Below are 22,245 nucleotides of genomic sequence, written 5' to 3'. Positions count from 1 at the left end.
CCCAGCGACTGACGCTATCGGCAGGCGGGAACAAATTCATGCATATGCATGAAGGTTCAAGGTCGCCTGATGCAAGCGCGCTTGTCTCATATCCATCAGGTGTTCGCAAAAAAAAATAAAGTCGGATACTTTTCTAACAGACCTCGTACTACAGTGAGAACATTTTGATATTAAAAACATGCAAGAACCTAAATGAAACACATTTTTCTGTAACGGAAGACTTCTCTAGCACAATTCGGGATCTCAGAAAGAAACTTTGCCAGAGCTCGTCTGAGGAAACAGCAAAGGGTGCCAAGGTTAAACTAATTTTCGATAAGTGTAGATAACATCATCTGTGCATAGAATCAAGAGGAAAACAGGCAGTAAAAATTTCTAGAAATAGTGAATGACGAGGAAAGTGTGCCCACAGACATTGAGAATTCTGAACATTAACTGCATAGTGTTTTCAGCTAAAATGCGCAATATGAGTCTACTATTTTCTCAAGACGCGGATATCGCTCTCCTGACCGAAACGTGCTTGAGCACAGATATTTATTACAGCGAGTTTGTACCAAAAGATTGCAATGTTTCGCAAGGATCGCGACAGAAGGGGAGGAGGAGTTAGTATTGTTTTCAAATTGTCAGTAAAACTGTTTAGAATGGCTGACATTCAGGACGTAGAAAATATATTTTGCAAGGTATATATAAACATGGTTCGATACGTTTTGGCTACCGTGTATAGAACTCCTAACTATAGTGTTGCCGTTCTAAATAATCTAAGAGCGTAGCTACAACTACATGTGAAACAAGAATGTACATTAATACTAGCAGGCGATTTTAATCTACAAAACACTAGCTGGCCCTCATTTACATCATATTCAAACAGCGTCATTGAAAATGAAATGTTAGATATTCCCTTCACGTTTCACTTGTTGCAGGTTGTAATTTTACTAGAACTCAAGGCAATACAAAATCAATTCTTGATCTCTTCTTTGTGAGCAGAGCAATAAGAGATGAGATCACCTGCGACGTTCTGAGTGGCATCTCGGATCACGAAGCAGTCATGTTATTTATTTATTTATTTCGGAATACTGTCAATCCCATCTTGGGATTTTTACAGGAGAGGGCAATACATACAAATACAGGTTCAGTGCTATTTTTTTAAGAGTAGAAAATAAAGGCAAAACATGCAATACAAATGGCAATAATAAATAAAGCAATCGCGTCATCAAACTGATGATGTCACTTGATTACAATAAATACACTGAGAAGAGTACTGAAATACAAGAATACGAGCAAGGTTATGATGAGAGGAATGAAAGTACAGAACCCTCAGCGAGGGTAATAAATTTGTCTATGGTGCGCTGGGCTGTGACTGATGGATACAATTGATTCCAATCTCGAACAACTTGTGGAAAAAAAGAATGTTGGAAAGTATTATTGCGAAAGAAATATTCTTCAAGGGTGAGTGCATGCTTGTGACGTGTTCCTAGTGTAGTGTTTATACGAACAAAATCTGTGGGAGACATCTTTAACGCATTCTTAAGAAGTAGATACAAAAAGTTTAAACGGTGTAATTTGGCACGGCTGGTCAGCGTGTGAAGGCCTGCCGTGCGTAAAAGATCTGTGGCTGAATGCATGCGGCCATAGCAGTTGAAGATAAAGCGCACGGCTTTCCTTTGCACCATCTCGAGCGTATTAATGTTGTTTTTAGTGTGGGGGAACCAAGCTATGTTGGCGTATTCTGAGACCGGACGGAGAAAAGTGACGTAAGCAAGAAGTTTTGTATCGGATGTAGAATGACGAAGGGCCCTTTTAAGGAAAAATAACTTGTTCAATGCTTTGCTGGCTATGGTTTGAACATGCGTAGTCCAGTTTAAGTCAGAAGTGATGACTACACCCAAGTATCGATATTCGGTCACACTACGGATATTCATGTTATTCCAAGAATACACATAATCTAATTTACACTTTTTCTTTGTAATAGACATAGAGACCGTTTTTTCGAAATTAATTACAATCTGCCATTTATTACACCACTCTGCAATTTTTCCTAGAGCATTGTTAAGTTTTTCCTGGTCATTAGAGTCCTTTATTTCTTGGTACAGCACGCAGTCATCCGCGAATAGTCGCATTTTTACTTCGGTTTCATTTGATATGTCGTTAATAAAAAGTAGAAACAACAGCGGGGCTAAAACTGTACCCTGAGGTACTCCTCAAAGAACAGGTACTAACTTGGAGGCATGATGGTCGTATTGTACAAATTGATAACGGTCAGAGTGGTAATTATAAATCCATCGTACGAGTGGTCCATCACCAAATGTAATTCTAAGTTTAAAATGGAGTTTAGCATGAGAGACTCGGTCAAAAGCCTTCGACAGATCCAGGAAAAGGGCATCGATTTGTGACTGATTGTTGAGGCTTCTGCGCAAAATCATGCATAATTTCTACTAGTTGCGTAGTCGTTGACAAGCCACTACGAAATCCATGTTTGTTTCTGTGGAGTATGTTATTGACTTCAACAAAATTTGTCAGAAATTTCAAAATAATGTGCTCCAGTAATTTACAGCGTGTACATGTCAGTGATATGGGTCGGTAATTAGCAGCAGATGAAATATTGCCAGATTTATGTACCGGAATTACTTTCCCTACTTTCCACTCTGCAGGAAGGCTACACTCGTCGATTGATTTTTGATATATCAGGCAGAGGTATTTACTTATAGGCTCGGCATATCGCTTGAGAAATTTGTTCGAGATTCCATCTGGTCCATCACATTTCTTATCATCCATGTTTAACAACATCATAAGCACTCCCGCCTCGAATATTGAAGGAGTGCCTGACAGCGTGGTCTTACATTCGAATGCAGGGGTTAGGTCAGAGGAGTTGTTATCATGTGTGAACACTGACTGAAAGTGAATGCTAAAGGTGTCAGCGTCAAGTCCTTGGGTGGATTTTGCCTTGCTGCTTGTGTGTTGGGAACTTAGATATCTCCAGAATTTGCTGGGTGCTGTTTTAATGAATCCATTAAGTGTGGTTTTACAATAAGTCAGTTTAGCAGATTTTATTTTGCTGTTTAATAAGTTAGTTAGAGAGTGAAGGCGAGTAAGGTAGTTTGGAATCGGGCGTATTTTGTTTGATTTTCTCAGTCGTTTGATTTTACGCTTGAGGTGGATAGCATCGCGTGTCATCCATGGATTCTTTTTCTTTGTGCATTTAGTTACAGTGGGAATGAAATTGTCAATGCAATGCCTGACGTGAACCTTAAAACATGCCCAGACCTGATCACTGGTTGACGAACCATCCATACACAGTTCAAGGAAATTGGCATATTCATGGACGAGATATGTCATAATGGCTGCGTCATTTGCCTTTCCAAATGCTAAAATCGGCGATCTATCTTTTTTGACAGCCAGAGGAACAGGGAAAGGCCGAGTGCAAAACACAAGCTTATGGTCTGACAAGCCTTCTAGTATTTCAGTGTCTATTTCAGTTGATGGAAAATAATCACTAACGAAAACCAGATCGAGTATCGAGCTGGACGACCCTTGAATGCGAGTAGGTGTGTGGACAAGTTGGATCAAGTTAAATGCGAATATAATGTCCGAGAGAGCATTATTATAAAGTGATTTCGGTATTTGAGAGCTCCAGTCCGGTTCTGAAATATTAAAGTGCCCAGCCAAAATAATTTTGTCACCTGATATGTGCCGGTGCATATAGTCAAGTAAAGGAACCAGGTACTCGGGATCAGCGTTTGGTGGCCTATAGACCGCGCCAACGTGCAGGACGTATCCTTCTATGTTTAGTTTGCACCAAATACTTTCTACATTCGGTACATCAGGCATAGGCATGAAAGATATATCATCCCTCAAGATAATGGCCACACCCCCGCCTCTCGATGCTCTATCTTTGCGCAGAATAGCATAGCCTGGTGGAACAACTTCATTATCTGAGACGTTTTAGTGAAGCCACGTTTCGGATATAGTGACCACGTCCGGGCTCAGTGCCATCAACAAAACTTCCAGGCATTCCACTTTGTTGATAAGACTTCGCGCGTTTAAGTTCAGAACGGTTACTTTAGCCGAGATCGCGTGATTTTGCGATCCGGGCTGGATACTTCGTCGTTTCTTGGCTTTACCTCAACCATGGCGTCGCTTTCTGCGTCCCATGCAAAAAGACGGCCAGCTATGCGAACTTTATCATAAGTTAACATTACCTTTTCTTTCCGGTCCCGATTTTCTTTAGTTTTATTCCAAAGCTTTTTCCTTATGTCACGAACGTTGCGTGAAAAATCTTCACCAATAGAGTATCTGGTATTTTTCAGCTTCTTGCAATTTTGAAGGATTTTCGTTTTGTCTCTGTAGTCATGCAGCTTAAAAATTGCCGGTGTAATGTAAGTCTCGTCGTCTGGTTTTGCTCTACCAAGTCGATGAATTCTATCTATTCCCGCAATGTCAACGTCAAGAATGTCTTTTAGAATTCCATCTACAACTGCCTCCTGGAGCGTTTCAGAGGATTCTTCCTCAGGTTCACTCAAGCCGTAAACAATCTTTGAACCATTTACCCTTCAATGCTTTCAACAACACCCAGTTCTTTCAAAATTTTTCACGTGCTGATGATGAATCAATTATTGATCTGCTGGCATTTCATTTCTACGCGTTCAGAATAAATTATTGTAATGTCAAAAGCATGTGGCTCATGTTCAAAGACATTGTTTTTGAATGCATGCAACAATTTGTACCAACATTTGTAAAAAAAACACTGTGTCGTAATCCCTGGATTACTCGGGACACGTTACGGTTCCAACGTTAGCTTACAAGGTTTAAAAAGAAGTTAAAGAATTTTAGTTGCCTCAATTTGAAACCACTCTAAGAAAATTTAACTAAGCAACTAAAATCTAATATTGCTCATGATAAGGATAACGGTACTACCTTCTTTGATTCAGTCGTCTCCCGAGAAATTCTGGTGACTTGTAACCCCAAGCTCCCGATCGCCGAATGTGTTTTCAGCAGATGGTGTGGATGTATGTGATTATAGTGCAATTTGGTTGGCTTCCAATAATCATATTAAAACTGTCTTTACCACAGATGATCACCATCTGCCCCAATTTCGCATGTCGTTACCTTTAATTCATGATTTAGTGATTACTGAGATTGATGTTTGCAACTTGTTACTGAACATTGATGTTAAAAAATGCCCTTGGCCAGATGACATGCCTAAGGCTTTTTTTTTTAAACGCTACTCGGAATGGTGCTCGAAATATTTCTTTGTCCTTTATTATAAGTCTCGCAGTGAATCTTCCCTACCGGACGACTGGAGAACTACCAGAATTAAAACGATACACAAAGCTGGCGATAAAAGACGTGTTCGAAACTACCGGCCGATTTCACTCACTTCAACATCGTGAAAAATCTCGAACACATAATTCATAAGCATTTCATCATTTTTCTTGAGGAACACAACATTCCTTGTAAAGCACAGCATGCCTTCAGACACGGTTATTCGACAACCACGCAGTTGAAACTATTCATGACTTCTCAAAATCAATACAAGAACGCAAGCAGAGAGACGCAATTTTCATAGATTTTTCGAAGGCATTCGATAAAGTGTCACACAATAAACTACTTCACAAATTGGGATATATAAAAGAAATTTTAAACTATTCGCTTGGATCGCGGCTTTTTTAAGAGACCGACATCAGTTTTTTTCGTTAAACAACGCATCTTCTGATACAGTACCTGTTGATTCTGGTGTTCCCCAAGGGTCCGTACTGGGTCCCCTCCTTTTCTTGCTCTACATAAATAATATTGCTGATAATCTTTCTGTCTGTATTAAATTGTATGCAGATGACTGTGTTCTCTACAAAACTATTAATACTGTTCAGGACCAAACAGTATTAAATAACGATTTTTCAAAAGTGATAGCATGGTGCGAAGAGTGGCAGATGGCAGTTAATTTTGAAAAGACAGCATTCATGAGAATCACGCCGAAGAAAAGTCCCCTTTTGTTCCTGTGCCGCACTCTTCACTCTTCCAAAAGTAAAGCATTACAAGTACCTCGGTCTATCGATCACTAATAATTTGTCACGGACAAAACACATCGACACTGCCACAGTTACCGCTTTCCGGAAACTGATTTTTTCTCAGAAGGTCTTTAAAATCATCAAAACCAACTGTACGATATCTTGCATATAAGACCATAATCCGCCCTGCACTTGAATATGCAGTCATAGTTTGGGACCTGTTCACCGCATCGAACATAAACAAACTGGAACGCATTCAGTGGAAAGCAGCAAGGTTCGTATTCAATAAATATGGTCGTGTTTCTATCACTGAATTCATCCGGCAATGTGACTTCCCGTGAATAAGTGATAGACATCGCATATGTAGGTTAAAATTCTTTTTCAGCTACTGGCAGGACATTACAATATTAACACCTCTGGTATCTTTACTTTCTCGACAGGTTATAAAACAAGACCACGACACGACCGAAATATATTGTCCCTAAATTCAAAAATTAATTCTTTTAAGTATTCTTACTTCCTACGAACTATAATTGATTGGAATAACCTCACTAACGACGCAGTCACGCACAAATCATTAAAATCTTTTGGAGAGCACCTGAAACAATGTACTGATATTGTTTTGCTTTTGTGAATGTGAAGTTATGTTCATGTACCTACCCTGCTAAGGTCTTCAACAAGAATTACAGTATGTATAAATAAAAAAAATAATTTTATGAGTATTGCGCCCACCGCAAATAGAGGTAGTGTTGCACAAGATAAATATTCCAGGCAGAAGCTGTGATACTAAATCACAAGAGACTGTTGGAAGCCTTTCATATAAATAAAGAGAGGAAGCGAGTGTTTCAGCGATACATGTGTGGCGCTGTTTAGAACTGAACTGATGCATCTTGAACGGTATGCGTGAATGGACGTCTTCTACGGGGAGTCACGCTGCGCTTGTTTTGCTCCTTGCGGATGTTCAGCCGACCTAGGCAGCAAACATGGGGACAGGTCGTCTGCTGTGCTCAGTGCAGCAAAATCGTGGTTTGAGCTAGTTGGTACGTCTTCAAAATTTCACCAGCGCTGCGACTAGGAACAAGAGCAGAGAAGGAAGGACAAGGACAAGCGCTACTAACAACTGGAAGTTTATTTGAAAAAACACAGATTATATGCACACAACTGACAACCCAAAGCGCCTGCGCTTCCCGCAAAAAGCACGCAAAAGAAAGTTAAGAATCTAGATACAAAATTTCACACTCATGTAAGTTTACAGATGGTGTGCGAACGCACGTGTCGCTGTTCTTGTGAATGTGATAGGCTTCACTAGGGAACTGCGTGAAGCCTATCAGATTCACAAGAACAGCGACACGTGCGTTAGCACACCATCTGTAAACTTACAAGAGTGTGAAATTTTGTATCTAGATTCTTAACTGTCTTTTGCGTGCTTTTTGCGGGAAGCGCAGGCGCTTTGGGATGTCAGTTGTGTGCATATAATCTGTGTTTTTTTCAAATAAACTTTCAGTTGTTAGTAGCGCTTGTCCTTGTCCTTCCTTCCCTGTTCTTGTTCCTAGTCGCAGCGCTGGTGAAATTTTGAATTCGGCACACTGCATGCTTCTCCGACGCCCATTCCCCGTTTTCGTTAACTTTTCGTTGTGTCATGTTATCTTTTTCCTTCCCATATATTGCTGCGCTGTGCTGTAGTCAATGAAATGCCTTCTTTTTCAATTTTAATAAAAGCTATTGAACCCGCGTTGTATATCTTAAGCGCAACTTTGGCTGTAATTTTTTATATAAGCACCGAAAACACTTCATGCTGGAAATGACGTATCGGATCCAATTTCAAACGCTGAACAGAAACCTAAGGCTCGTAATTAAACGTTGCACGGATGCAATCATTCATCAATATAATTTTTCCCTGAAAATCGATGACTAGAGTAGTTTGCGTGCTGGCATCGTTGAAGGGTCCACTGAAAATCGCTTCTGTGCATTCTTATCAGATATGTGTTATAGCGGGGAGTTGTTACCTTCTGTAGTTTTTCTTTTTGTTGTTGTATTTTTGGTTTTACAAACTTAAGAAATGTTTTCGTCATTCTCTCCCTGCTAGTTTGACTATGGACACTGCACAACTACGTAATAGGTAAACAAATAAAATATATTTAATTATAACGTATATGGCATTCGAAACTATTACCAAATATATTTTTCTCGATGAATTCTAAGAAGGAAGCTCCTTACGATTCGTCAAAACTCACCTGCACGCAGGCAATAGTAACTTGAAAAAACGTCGTTGAGAGCCCCAAGGTGTAAAGGGTGAAGACAATGACTTCGTCCATTCTTTACCGTGTCTCTGCTGCCCCTGAAACGTTGAATGGGCGGTCTGTGAGCAACAGCTGTAACCTACAAAGGAAAGCGAAGGATATTACAAGGGCAGTCAATCTGTGGCTCTTTACTACGAGTTCGGTTGGTGGTGTTCTACCTAGGCTACCATTGAATGCAGGCGAAAAGCAGGGCACCATATCGGGATCCAGTGATATGAGCGTGGCTAATAGATTCATGAGAACCCTAGATGCAAATTTTAGGTGACGTGACCAATGGCATCAGAGAAAACCATTATGCTCCACAGATATGCGACAGTGAGGCTGGCTATAAATCCGCGTGGCACTACGATGGAAAGTTTCTGTTCATCTATCACATGAGGCCAGCCGGGAATCTTGTCAAAGGTTTTAAGAATTTTTTTGGTCTCGTTGGGAACCAAGTATGGCCAAGTTTTTTGTCTTTATGGCATTTACATGAAGCACTAATTTATTCACCAGAAGGCAGCAGCAGTTACGGCCACCGCAGATCGACTGAGCGTACCCTGATACAGCGTAGGTGTTTCCCGCGCATGTTGAGCAGCACAGTACATCGGAAGTATCAAGGCAAAGCCCGGGCAAGGTGTGCACATCCAATCACCGTACGTGACCACAGCATGACTACGACGGCAACAAATCTGTCTGCGCGGCCGAAACTCCTGAAAAAGCTTCACAAAAGCAGCACTCCTAGAAGGCTCTTCAAAATTGGCAGCAGCAGTTACACTATCCGGACATCACTGGGCTTACTTTGTTACCACACAGGTTTTCGGCCAGCACTTATGTGAACTCAGGCACTTGAATTCTAATTCTGTAACTGCTGCTCCTGCTGCACTTGTATTGAATAGTATCCGACTGCTTGACTTGCGATTGGCAGTTAACGTACGCAGTACCGCTCCGAAGGTTTTGTGTTTAGATGTCAGAACTCTGTACCTCAGAAATGTTCAATTAATCAACTAAGTTATTTGAGGGCTTCAAGCGCCAGCTGCAACAGGAGTTTTGTGACTTGCGTCAAACCATAAAGAGAGATCTTAGATATGACACAAGGGATAATAAATTTAGTCAGGTTTTCATGAACCAAGGCTACAATGAACTGAGGACTTCTGAAAGTCGAGTTTAAGAAGAAAATGCGGAGTTGAAGGAAACTATCAAAGAGCTGCATATGTTGCGCAACGGCGCTATCTGCAAGACTGATATAATCTGGAAGAAGATAAAGCAGTTCCTGCGTTCCAATATTCAAAAACATTCTCTTGGATTATCGAACAAGTAGGCGAACACTTTTTCAGAAAGGTACCGCCGCGGTGGCGTAGTGGTCTGAGCATCCGCCTCGCAGGCGGTAGGTGCGGATTTCGATCCCCAGTGCCTTCGGGTACCTATCTGTGATACAATGGGCAGAAGCTTGAGCTTGGTCTGGTGCTCGGCATAGTTACGGTAAAATGCTCTGGAAATGGGTCTTGGATCCCACGTTGCGATGCAAATAACTTGTGCCATGACGCTGTTAACTCCTGATGCTGAGGCATATACAGTATAACGAACGAAACGACATGATATTTTGAGTTCTTATGCAAGTTGACAGTATCACAATAAAAGAACCAATAGAACAATGCCCTCTTCACATGGCAGCAGTTGTTCGGGCGCGAACGCTTTTCAGTTCGTCTTTGAAGTTTGTCCTTTTATGGGCGCTTCCCTTTGCGTTCCTTTCCCGTCTGTTGTAAATTAATATGAACTTGCTCTCATTTTAACACGATAGCGTTAAGGGGCCCCGTGTCGCAGAAACGTCGGTGGCGTTGACCGTGAGCGAAAAGTCCCAGAAGCACTAATAAAGCCGAGTAGGAAATTGGTCGAGTTGGAGAACCGAACCAAGGCCTCCGGAATACGAGACAAGCACGCTAACCACTCTGCCACGGCAACTCGACAATTTGGAAAGAACAAAGGCTCGTCTAGTGAATACGGTGTTGTCTCAGAAGGGTGCGTTGGAGACGTGTACTGTGGTATATAATAGTAATTATGAGCATGGAAATTACAGAAGTCGCAGTCAAGTGAGTATGAAAGAACGTTTCCGCAACGTTTCCTCTTCGCTTGGCTAGGGTGCCTCGATGCCTGCCCGCCGCGCCGCCGTTCGGGCAGGCATGGAGGCATCCTCCGCTTGGAGCGCACGTAGCGCCATCAGGCGGCGCCCACTACAACCACTCCCTCCTCCTCCTCCCCGCAATGTACGTCACTGCCCCAACCATGGAGGAAGGAAAAAGAGAGGAGAGGCCGTCACGTGACATTTTGTGAAGCCGGAAACCAGCTCGGCGCCATCTTGTCCGGGCTGACGTCATCGCATAAGTCCCGCCCTCGACTACTGCGCGCGCGTTTCAAAGCCAACGAAGGAGCGTGCTACCGCAGGGGCACAGATCCCCGCGCTGGTGGCGCTTGGCTGCTTACCGGCCGGTTTAGGGCGCCCTATGCCGGTGTTCGTCAGCGGAAAAGTTAATAAAGCGGAAATACCCGTGTGAGACAGGCGGCTACTTTCAGTTACTGTTTAGTACTGCGTCGTCTACGCGCCGTCTCCAACTGCTCGGCCCTGGTCACAATTAGTAGCAGCCGAGAAAAATGCTTATCTCAGCTCTTGCAAGCGCGGGAAGTGACCTTCGCTTTCAATTACTGCGGTGGCCCCCCTTTGGCAACGCCCGTCCAGGCACAGCTCACACCATTATTAACAGACCTTTTTACGTCAGTTTACTTTTTAATCCTTTGCATTCTCCTCAAATGAAGGTATCGCGAAAATAAAAAGTGCTTTTTTTTAAAGGACCTGCAGCCGAGCGCAGGTTTGCGTATGGGGTTGAAGTTTTGACAAATGTCATTTGTTTGCAGTTGATGACTTTGTTATAGAGCAGAAGCTTTTGTGTTGTTGTATATGATGTGAAGATATTTTAAATAGCCACGTTTTTTCGTGCGAGTTGTTTTTTGTGAGAAAATAAATGTTTTTTACAAATGAAGTTCTCGGCATCCTGTGTGCATTCGTATCTTTATGTAGATATTGCAGTGAACAAAACTAACCCTTCGCCTTTATTAAAGAAAAAAAACTCTAAGGTATTGTTTAAGCGCAGGGTCTCTTTCTTTTCATTTTTACCGGCGGCGTATAACAGGGGCGTGCAAGCATATGCAAAGCGAGCGCAGCGGCTTCCTTTAAAATATCGCCCTCCACCGATGTCATGGCCCCCGCTGCTCACACAAGCGCAATCGCGAAAAACGAAAATAGTTACACTAACACCAGTGACGATCGCTAGAGCGTTGCAAGAGCACGCCTAATAGCAACGAGGTTTCACTGCCGATGAAAACGGGAGCGCGAATGGCACACGCACACTGCACGCACAGGACGCGAAACGTCCACGCAATACGCCGACGACCTCTCTAGCGCACGGCGTATTGAATCACTGGTAAACGAACAGCGCGAGTGCTCCTCAGTAAGCAGCGGCGGTCTCCCGACGGCTCCGAGCAGTGACGCAGTTGACGAACTGCCCGTGCGATCGTGGTCGAGCACGATGAAATCAATGCACGCAACAACGAGAGTTTTGCAGCGAATTCCGCCTGAGATATGAGTGAACGGCGCCAACGTAAGCTTGTGAGCACGATCAAAAACAAACTCGAGCAGTTGAGAAAAGTACGCCGCACCGCAACTGCTACGCCGCGGTCGTCTGCTACCGCCCGGCTTGCAAGCAGCAACTACGACGCCGTTGCTAAGCTGCCCGGACTAGGTGGCCTCCCGATCGCGAAAAAAACCACGTGATTTCCTCCACATTTTTCTCCCATGGTGTTGTGTGGAAAGGGCCTCTCCTCTCTTTTTCCTTCCTCCATGGCCCCAACAGATAGCGTTAAAGCCCCTAAAAAATTAAAGTAGCGACAAAATGCCCTCTTTCTCCTCTCCTCCTCCCCCGCGCGCAGGGCGAACGACTTTTGTTTTCTTTCTGATTTCATTTGACTGCGGTGGCGACCTCTAGCCCGCTCAGAAGGAACTAACGCCCCTTTACAATTGGTTGCGCTGGATTCCCGTACTTGCCGAGCTCTCTATGTTTCCGCATTAACCGTGCGTTGCGCTGCATAAATACATCGGTGACTTAGGAGAAACATTTGCATGCTTCACTGAATCGCCTAAAGGCAATAATGAGCACGCATAGATGGATTGTTTTAATAGAGCCGCACTCGCACCGTGTCCGGGTGCGCCGGGCTTTATGCGGCGTGCCAAGTTTGATATCGAAAGTGGGGCGTGCATTGAACATGACTGTGAATCACGAGGCCGTAGTATGAATTTGTGGTGATCTGTTTTGGTGAAGAGGATTGGTTTAGTTTGGTTTATGGGGTTTAACGTCTCAAAGCGACTAAGTCTATGAGAGACGCCGTAGTGGAGGGCTCCGGAAATTTCGACCACCTGGGGTTCTTTAACGTGCACTGACATCGCACAGTACACGGGCCTCTAGAATTTCTCCTCCAAAGAAATTCCAGCCGCCGCGGCCGGGATTGAACCCGCGTCTTTCGGGTCAGCAGCCGAGCACCGTAACCGCTGAGCAACCGCGGCGGCTTTTGGTGAAGAGGAGTACGCAAACAGAACGACCGTCCCCGCCGGAACGCTGGACGTGCTACAACGGATGCACAGGTTTCACATTCAAAAAGACACCTGCAAGTGAAGGCATTCTAAATGCCCGTAGTTCATCCGCTCTTCTAGTGGCTTTTGGTTTTGGTCTGGTGTAGTGTATCGCGGACCAGGTAAGACGCTTGAGGGAGTGCTCGAAATACGGTATGAAGGCCACGCTACGTGTGTACTTATCTGTGCATCGTATAATCTTCTCTCGCGTGCATGAACTGTAAGGATATAGACTCCCGCATTAAAATTTTCTTAGGAATAGTTACTTAGTAAGGAGAAAACCTACCTTGCAAATAACATTCGCCTGCCAGCAATGGGATAATAAAGTTCTACGTAAATGTTTCTTCGGCATCAGTCATTTAGTGAGAAGCAAAACCTACCTCGCTTATAACACATCTGTCCGGCAATCTTCCATATTCGTATAATCGCTATTAGAGCACTGCACGGGCCTTAATTATTCACGCGTCCCGAGCCCGTCAACCTTTTTCGTTACCCGCCATCGCCCGGACCCGATGTTTTCGATATAGGCCCGAACCCGGCCCGGCCCGCGAGGTAGACATGCCCGGCTCAGGCTCGTAAACAGCCCGAGTACTAAATGCACATCGGTAAAGCCAAAGCCTGCTGATCTCATTTAAAAAAAAGCGGGTACACAACTTTTAAGATGGAGATAATGGAGGCCTCACTGTGGGCAACGTTAACAAAAAAAAAAACGTTTTAGCATTAAAGATTATCACAGATTTGCTCGAATTCGTAGCCTCCTCCTAACTAGTTAGGCGTTAAGGGGAAGCGAGAACGCGGAACTGATGTTACAAAGTATGTGACAGGAAACGCGCGACCAACTTACGATGGGCACTATCACGCATACCCACAGTTACTGGTCATATTTCGAGAGTAAACGCAAGCCAGCACGCGCTAGCTGGTCTTTCCACCAGTGGTGCCTACGGTGCCTTGACGATGCATATCGGAGCGATAATTCTCTTTGTCTTTTTCTGTAATTATATATATATATATATATATATATATATATATATATATATATATATATATATATATATATATATATATTTATACGCTTCACCACTTCAGAGCGCAGTTTGATCTGCGCTTATAGTACGCATGTATGTCTAACTGCGGCACGCGCTCAAATTTAACGAACGTCACTCTGGAGTTAGACGTGTGCCTCACGTCACTTACACGTTTGCGTGCGTACAATCATGATGCGCTCAACGCAAGCGCCCTTATGTCGAGCTTACTGCGGCCATACGCTCGATCGCGAACAAACCACTGCACAGCGTAGCTTGAAAAAAAAAAAAAGGAAAACTCAGCAGCTATTGAAAGCACGTCACTTAGCTCGCAAAGTCTGGTCGATGGCGTTGCGTTAAAATTCGCCCGGCCAATTCTGTGTAACCAAACCTTCCCCCGGCCCGCGTTGGTTTTCGATGATGGGATCGCGAAGAACCGCTTTCCACCGTCGTGACGGTTCTTGCACCCGAAGGCGCAGCAGCCCGTCATGCAGCACAGATAGACGGCTTGAAGTTGGGTGACTGACGCACGTTCCGAGCAAAACAAAAGCCGCGGTTCTTCACAGCAAGCAAAAGCGCAGTGTCCGCCACGACGCCTGCCGAACCTACGGTGCGCGGTGGGAGCGGACAATATGGCGTCTGCGGCCGCGAATTAAAGGACTTTTGAGTGCGAAACCATCGACCAATGGGAAGAGGCGAAGGGCGCGGGAGAGGGAGAGGCGGCGCTCTGTAAAGGTTGTCGTTACTTTAAAAATTTCCAGGGGCTTTAGATAACGGGCGACGGCAGCACCTCCTAAAGCCCCTTGATACAGCGCCTCCCACTCGTCTCGTTAGGGTGCAGTGGGGCCATGCCGGGACGCAGGAATCACGCGGTGAGCGGCGGACAACACAGCGCACATACTAGCCGCGTTCACCACGAAGTTTGGGGCTTCCTGCCAGTTCGTTGGGCGCGGAAGCTATGCTGGCGTTCGTGGCATCGCGTTTGTCAGCAACGATGTCCCGGCGAACTACAACTGCAACTTCAGGCTTGGCTGCGTCGAGTCTCGTGCGCAGTCGTCTACCCATGAAAAGGTTTGCTCGCGTTTCTCTTGTAGTCGCATGCGGCGTGTTGCGGTACGTCATCAAGAACGTCTGTAAGGTTGCCTGCAAGAAGTCTTGGGGTCGTCCTTTCCGCAATGCAGATTTCATTGTCTGTACAAATCTCTCCGAAAGGCCATTCGTGCTTGGATGGTACGCTGCACTCATTATATGACGACCACCGAAGCCTTTGACGAAGCTCTTGAATTCTTCGGAAACGAACTGTGGTCCGTTGTCGGTCACGATGGTCTCGGGTACGCCAAAACGAGAGAACCTGTCTTGGAGACACTGAATTGTGTGGTACGCCGTAGTCTTCTGCATGACTTAAACTTCCGGCCATTTTGAGTATGTATCCACAGCAAGAAGGAACATTTTGTTTTTCATGGGTCCAGCAAAGTCAAAGTGAACTATTTGCCACGGCGAAGTCGGCCATGACCATGGATGAAGCGGCACGGTGCTGGTTCGTTCCTTTGCTCCTGACACTTCACATTTCTTCACGTGTTCCTCTAGGTACGCGTCGATACCCTGCCATCAGATGTAGCTCCTCGCGAGGTCTTTGCATCTTGCGGTACCGGGGTGACCCTGATGCAGTTCCTCAAGCAAGAAGGCTCGGTGTTTTGGAGGCATGACTACTCTCATGCTGTACATTAACACCCTTGATGAACTGCGAGCTCCAAACACTTGTCGAAGAAAAGGTTCAACTCCTTTTCAGCGACATGAGACGGCCAGCCAGCACTTGTGAAGTTCAGTATCTTGCTTAGTAAAGGATCCCGCCTCGTTCCACGAGCGATGTCTTGGCCTGTGACAGGCAGCGTTTCAAAACGAAGCGAATAAAAAGTTTCGCTTTCTTCTGCCGATTGATTTTTGCTGCTGTCGAGCGGCAAGCGTGATAGACAGTCTGCTTCCGCATTATCGGCATATTTTTGAACTGAAGAGCATAGTTGCAGGCTTACAGCGTCGGCGCCCAACGCTGCATGCGGGCAGCTGCCATCGCGGGAATGCCTGTTTTCGGGCCAAAAATTGCTTGCAGTGGTTAATGGTCAGTTACAAGCATGAAGAACCTTCCGTAGACGTAGAAGTGAAACTTTTTTGCGCCGAATACGAGGGCAAGGGCTTCTTTCTTGATCTGACTGTAGTTCTTTTCGGCACTTGACAATGTGCGGGATGTGTAGGCAACCGGTCGAACTGCCATTTGTCATTTTCTGCGAAAGAACTGCGCCTATGCCGTACTGAGATGCGTCGCAGGCAAGTTGCAGCGGTCGCTTCGGTTCATAATGGGCAAGAACTGGAGGGGAAGCCATAGCTGCTTTTATCTCCGTGATAGCAAGCTGGCAGGACTCATCCCACGTCCACTCCGTTGTTTGCTTTAGCATCCTGTACAACGGATGTGCCAAAGTCTAGAGACGCTGAACAAACTTGCCGTAAAATTGACCATCCCAAAAGAATGACTGCAGTTGCTGCTCGTCTTTTGGAAGAGGCGCATTTAGCAGTGCCAATACGTTTTTTTCTCAAGGTAGCAACTTACTCCTTCCAACTCTTTCAACATGTTGTCCATAATTCTTTGAAATATGCTTGGGGCGGACGAAATGCCGAAAGCCAGACGGTTCATAGTATACAAGCCCTTATGCGTGTTTACCGAAGTAGTTTCCGGGAGCTTTCCACCATAACTACCTGCTGGTAGCCTCTCCTCAGGTCGATCTTCGAAAACTACTCTCCTCCTGCAAGCGCTGCTAGAAGGTCATCTATCCGAGGTAGCGGGTAGCGGTCAACTTCCAGACAGGTGTTGACGGTGGTTTTATGATCGCCACACAGTCGGAGGCTTCCATCCCTCTTCACTACCGGTACCAAGGGCGTCGCGTATTCGCTTGTAGCAACAGGCGTTCTGATGCCAAGCTTCTCCATTTTCACAAGTTCAACTTCTACTGCACCTTGCAGAGCAAAGGGAACGCTTCTTGCCTTTACAAACTTCGGCTGTGACCCTTCGCGAACGACAAGCTCGGCCTGCTCTTCCCCGATGGTACCTAGCTCATCCTTGAAAAGTTCGGAATGGCTGTCTAGCATGGCTCCCAGTTTTTCTTGCCAGCGCTTTGACATTTCTCGAGAGGAACCAAGGTGCTTCAAAAAACTAGGCTCTTCCAATCCAGACCAATATCTTGCAGCCATTCTCTGCCGAGGAGTGCTGGTCCTGTAGTGTCCAAGACGTACAGGGGAAGCTCCACGCTCTGGACGTTGTGGTGCACGACGACTTTCGGCAGGCCCTTCGGTTTTACCCTGGCCCCAGTATACTTGCGCAGCTTTAACGACGCTGGCTCAAGTCGCTTGCGTGGAAACAGCCTCTCGAATTCTCGCCACAATATGATGGATACGGCGGCGCCGGTGTCAAGCTGCATCGTCAGTAGGACACCGCCAACGTTCACGGGTACAGTAAATGGGTCTTGGTTGACTGATTGAAGTGGGACAGGCGACTCATTTCGGACGGACGTGAGCACCTTCACACGGTTCCGAGGCTTTGCCTCCCTAGCTTTCTTTCCTTTCCTGCAGGCGCATTGAATATGCCTTTTTCGGTAACAATTATAACATGTATCGCCGATATGAGGGCATGCTTAGCTAGAGTGATTGGGTGACCCGCAACGGAAGCAGCTTGGCGACATCACAGACTGCTTTTCGCCGCGAACCTTATTCATTTCGTGCGCCGGGGATACGCTGCTATGCGTGAACGCCGCGCTTTTCGTTGCAGTTTCCATGGCAAGAGCTCTATGTACGGCCTTCTGGAAGGTTAGCTTTTTGTCTTCCGTGAACAACACACGCTGAATGTCCTCGCGGAGCAGGCCGCAAACGAAACAGTCCCGGACCGCTTCAGCCAAGAAACTTCCAAATTCGCAACTCTGCACCAGCCTTCGAAGTTCCGTGACAAATTCGGCAATGGACTCACCGCTTTGCTGTGACCGCTTGTAAAATTTCGCACGCTCTGCGATGACGGACGACTGCGGCGCCAGGTGATCGCTCAGGAGTTTCACAAGATCGTCAAACTCTCGTGACGACGGTGCGTCCGGTGCCGTCAGCGACTTGAGCAGCGTGTAGGTCTTCGCGCCGAAGAGACTTAGAAAAGCAGGAGCCTTCTTTGCTACTGGAACATCGTTGACCAAAAGATAGGCCTTCAACCTTTCCTTGTACCACATTGAACCTTTCGAGGACAGCACGAGCGCAAGTCGCTCGTGGTCTCGTCCAAAGGTTCAATGTGGCCAATGTGACCCATGACTCACTTGAAGTTTCGGCCGCCGTGATGCCAATTTCAGGAATTTCACCGCAGGGAAATCTTCGTGGCGGGAAGCTTTTTTACACAGAGGCCAGGTTCTTTACACTGCGAACTCCATGCGGCGGTCATCCCATCCTCGTCACCAATATGTCATGTTTGGCAAATAAGAATTGGGCGGCGTAGACGTAGCATCGAAGGAACATTTATCCCTGCTACTTGGCAGGAAGCCAATAGATTACATACCGAGCGCGCTGCGCCCGTGCGAGCTGTCTTTTAAATCCAGCACGGACTACCGGATAAGAGAGAGCAGAGCAGGGAGCATGCGCAGGCAGTACGCGATAACAACACGCGTGCTTGGTTTCGCGCTCACACAACAAAGGCTGCCATAGAAAATCGATATAGTGCGTGTTTCTAAATAGCTAGCAAAAATCTGTAAGTGTCGCAAGAAGGGATCTGCGGATACATTCTCTAATGGTGTAACCTAACAATATCCGAACAAACTGAGTTCGTAATACAACCTCACATTCGAAAAATGCGCTCGACGAGAATTTCTGAGTAGGCATTGTTCATCGATTTAACGAGTCAGCATCTAACCCTATCCACATCCTCCTGATCATTACAAAGAGTTGCACTTCATATAACGTTCTCGACTTTCAGGACTCTACTTGACATCCTATAATATAAAGAAAAAGCAGAGCGCTGCATTGCTCTGACACAGGAAGCCAATGCAAACTGCATGGTGAAGACTACCAAGGCACGGAAGGGCCACCACAGAGTGTGTCGCATCAAAACACCTCCACCTTACAGCCACTATGGCGTTTCATCCGCAATGAATAAAGCATGTGGAGCATTTCGAGGAAATACCACTTGGAGACTTATTTTCTGAGAACGTCGAAAAGCTTGTAAATGACGTTATGAGAAGCATCGAGCACCGGCGATCCCTCTTCTATTGGATCAGAAGCCAGCACAAGCTATTTTCCCGCACCACTTACGTCAGCAAGGGGACGCTTTGGGCCAGTTGGTCTGACATGTCGGAGGGGAGGAATAACCGCGAACTTGGACGAGTGGTACCGCTCGTCTTGTCTTCTTCTCGTTCTTAAATCTAGTCCAAGTTCGCGGTTATTCCTGTACTCACATCAGCTTTCACAACGCATTCAATAAATAAGGAGCTTGTGCAAGCCAGGAGGTCCCGTTTCAACCAGAGACCTTAGTGATGGTGGCCTCGGGTCCATGTTCTCTTTACCGAACCGAGGTAAGTGCTTATATTTCCAAAGGCTTCCACATTATTGTCAACACAGCCACAGCTGGGCATGACAAACATGCTGCTGCGCATGACTAACGGAACAATCTTCGGCTTAAACAACATCGCTGCTAAAATGCGGCATGTATGCGCAAGTGCGCAAGTAAGTGGCTTTAAATACGTGGTTTAACCAACATTAATGTCTCCCAGTGGTGGCTGGAGTCTGGCGAGCAGGGAAACAGCGAGAATGGCTTCTAAACGAAACTCTTTATTTTTGCGGACTTGCGTCCGCAAAGAGCTGAACGACTAGGTGGCGCCATAGCAACAGGCGAACTCGGCGGTCGTCCAACAGAATGTCCGCCGCTCAGGGCCGTGCTGTTTTTAAAGCTGACAGCGATCTTTCGAGATAAAGCTTGGACAGTTACTAGACCACTCTGGAACAACGTAGAATCGGCTCCGCCTGGATGCGATCGATCGAGATAAATCTAGGCGCCTCTTGCAACACAAAAAAAAGTGATAACGCGGTCTACCGGCAGCTTTGAAGAAAGAACAAACAAACACTACAAAGATTCCCGGCATTATTCTCCTCTCAAAAAAGCATCGACTGGATGCTTTAAATCATAAGGCGACAGGTAACAAGCAAAACGAATTTTGCAATCCCTCCCTGTGTCATCCCTGCTTATCCTGCTGCAGCAACTGCCTCAGATGATTGCATCTGGTTTGCAAGCGAATGGCCACTAACGCTACTTCCCATGTGCTACAGTGGAACTGTCGGGGTCTTACTAATATTAGTCAACGCACCCAGAAAATCTAGCTCTGGGTGCGTTGACTAACGCCGAAGGTTCTGGTGCGCCACACACAGCTTATTAATTCACGGAATCTTCATTGCTGCCGCTTTTATCTCGCTTTTAGTTCCACACCCCCTTTTGGGCACGTGTTTTAAAAACTTTTACCTCATTCACGTTTTTACGTTTGTTATATTTTTATGGTTTCACCTGTATAATTTTCACCTGTGTCCTTCATAGTTTTTACCTTTCCCCGCCCTTTTGGCTACTTTTTCATAGTTTTTGTTAATGTTACCTACCTGACCACTGTTACGCGGCCCTTTACACCGTTTTGTTATTGCTTATAACTTTCTTTTGTTCCCTGTTGTGTTTTTATGTCATCTTGTGACGCGACCACACTGACTGCCGGTTATCGCTGAGCAGCCCGGTTACCCACCCCCTCATGTTTTCTATTTAAGTGTCTTTCCACCAGAATAATTTTTCAGATGTGAGTCAGCGCTCGTGTGTGTATCATTTCTTCGTGTGTCCGTGTTTCGTCGCGCTGTTTCTTCGTTTAAATGCATTACCAACGAGCCCGGAACCTTGCTCTTTCGAGAGTATTCGCCTTGCCCTTCGTCTTTCTCCAGATGAATTCGCTTCGCAAGCTGCCTTTCAGTTCTTTCTAAATTATGATTGTTCACCTGCGCCTATTCCAGTCAGTCCCAAACATGAGGCAGAGGATGAGATCACCTGCCCGTTCACCATGGCGGAGCTTATAGCTGCCATTGAAGACATCCGCCCTAACACTGCACCTTATGCCCTATTCCGGAATCTGGAAGGTGAAGCATTGACTTCACTTATCAGAATTTTTAACCAAATCTGGACATCCAGTGAAATGCCATGCGATTGGAAACATTCAGTGGTTGTTCCGATACCAAAGCCCGGAAAACCACCCACAACTCTTTGAGCCCTACGACCGATTTCGTTTACCCCAACTATTTGTAAACTCTATGAAAAACTGCTTGCCACTCGAATCTCTTGGTGGCTCGACCATCATCAGAAATATTCGTCTGCTCAAATTGGTTTCCGACCAGGGTACGGAGCTGAGGATGGTCTTGACAGCTTTGCCAACGACGTGATACGTCGCTCACCTCACAGCCGTCTCGTTCGCACAGTCCTGGCAACAGACATCACGAAGGCCTACGACAAAATTCTCCACGCAGCCATTCTCAACACTATGGCATCACTTGGCATGCCCTTGCAGCTTTGTCGAGCAATTCATGCCTTTCTTTAGCAACGAACATTTGCTATCCGCGTCAATGGTAAACCCACAGGCCGCTTCATTTGTAATCGGGGTGTACCGCAGGGCACAGTTTTAGCCCCAGTTCTATTTAACATCGCATTCATTCCTCTGAAACACAGTCTATCCACCGTTCATAATGTTCAGATTCTAGCATATGCAGACGATATCACTCTCTGGTCCACAAATCGCTCAGCTCAGATGCAGCGAGACTCCCTGCAAAATGCCCTCAATATTGCCACGTATCATTGCAGAGTTTGTTCGTTCACGCTCAAGGCTGCAGGAAAGGGTCGTTATCACTTTTGTTCGTGGCGCGAGAAGCGACCAGACTAATCTCGATTGTTCGCAGCCATGAAAGGCTGCATCTAGGTTTTTCCAGATTACCGTAGATGATCTTGACCTGTTATCTGGAAGTTTCCTTGCCGGCTTTAAATTGAGCGATGCCGCGAGCGGCGGACATTCGTAGTTCGACGACCGCCGAGCACGCCTGTTGCTGCCCGAGCTCGTCCAGAACCAGCGAAGTTTTTTCGGCGCTGGCTTGCTGAGAAGTTTTGACAAGTGCAGGCGGGCCTCGGATCCACTGCGACCCCAAGGATCCGCAACCAGCCTCCCAGCCCAGGCGCCGTGCCT

General features: G+C 45.9%; 1 long non-coding RNA gene across 1 annotated transcript in view; it reads right to left on the bottom strand.

Moving 5' to 3' along the window:
- LOC149325022 (uncharacterized) overlaps positions 1-22,245 on the bottom strand; it is a 155,700-nt gene that overhangs the window by 71,160 nt on the left and 62,295 nt on the right. The window contains exon 2 of the long non-coding RNA XR_016285909.1: positions 8,234-8,378. This is a non-coding gene — a long non-coding RNA (uncharacterized LOC149325022). The remainder of the gene's footprint in view (positions 1-8,233; positions 8,379-22,245) is intronic.

The sequence above is a fragment of the Amblyomma mixtum genome, chromosome 10 (genome assembly GCF_055824585.1).
Source record: "Amblyomma mixtum isolate Tamu chromosome 10, ASM5582458v1, whole genome shotgun sequence".
Lineage (NCBI taxonomy): Eukaryota > Metazoa > Arthropoda > Arachnida > Ixodida > Ixodidae > Amblyomma > Amblyomma mixtum.
The sequence above is the reverse complement of the archived record's forward strand: the minus strand, read 5'-3'. Positions and strand labels throughout refer to the sequence as shown.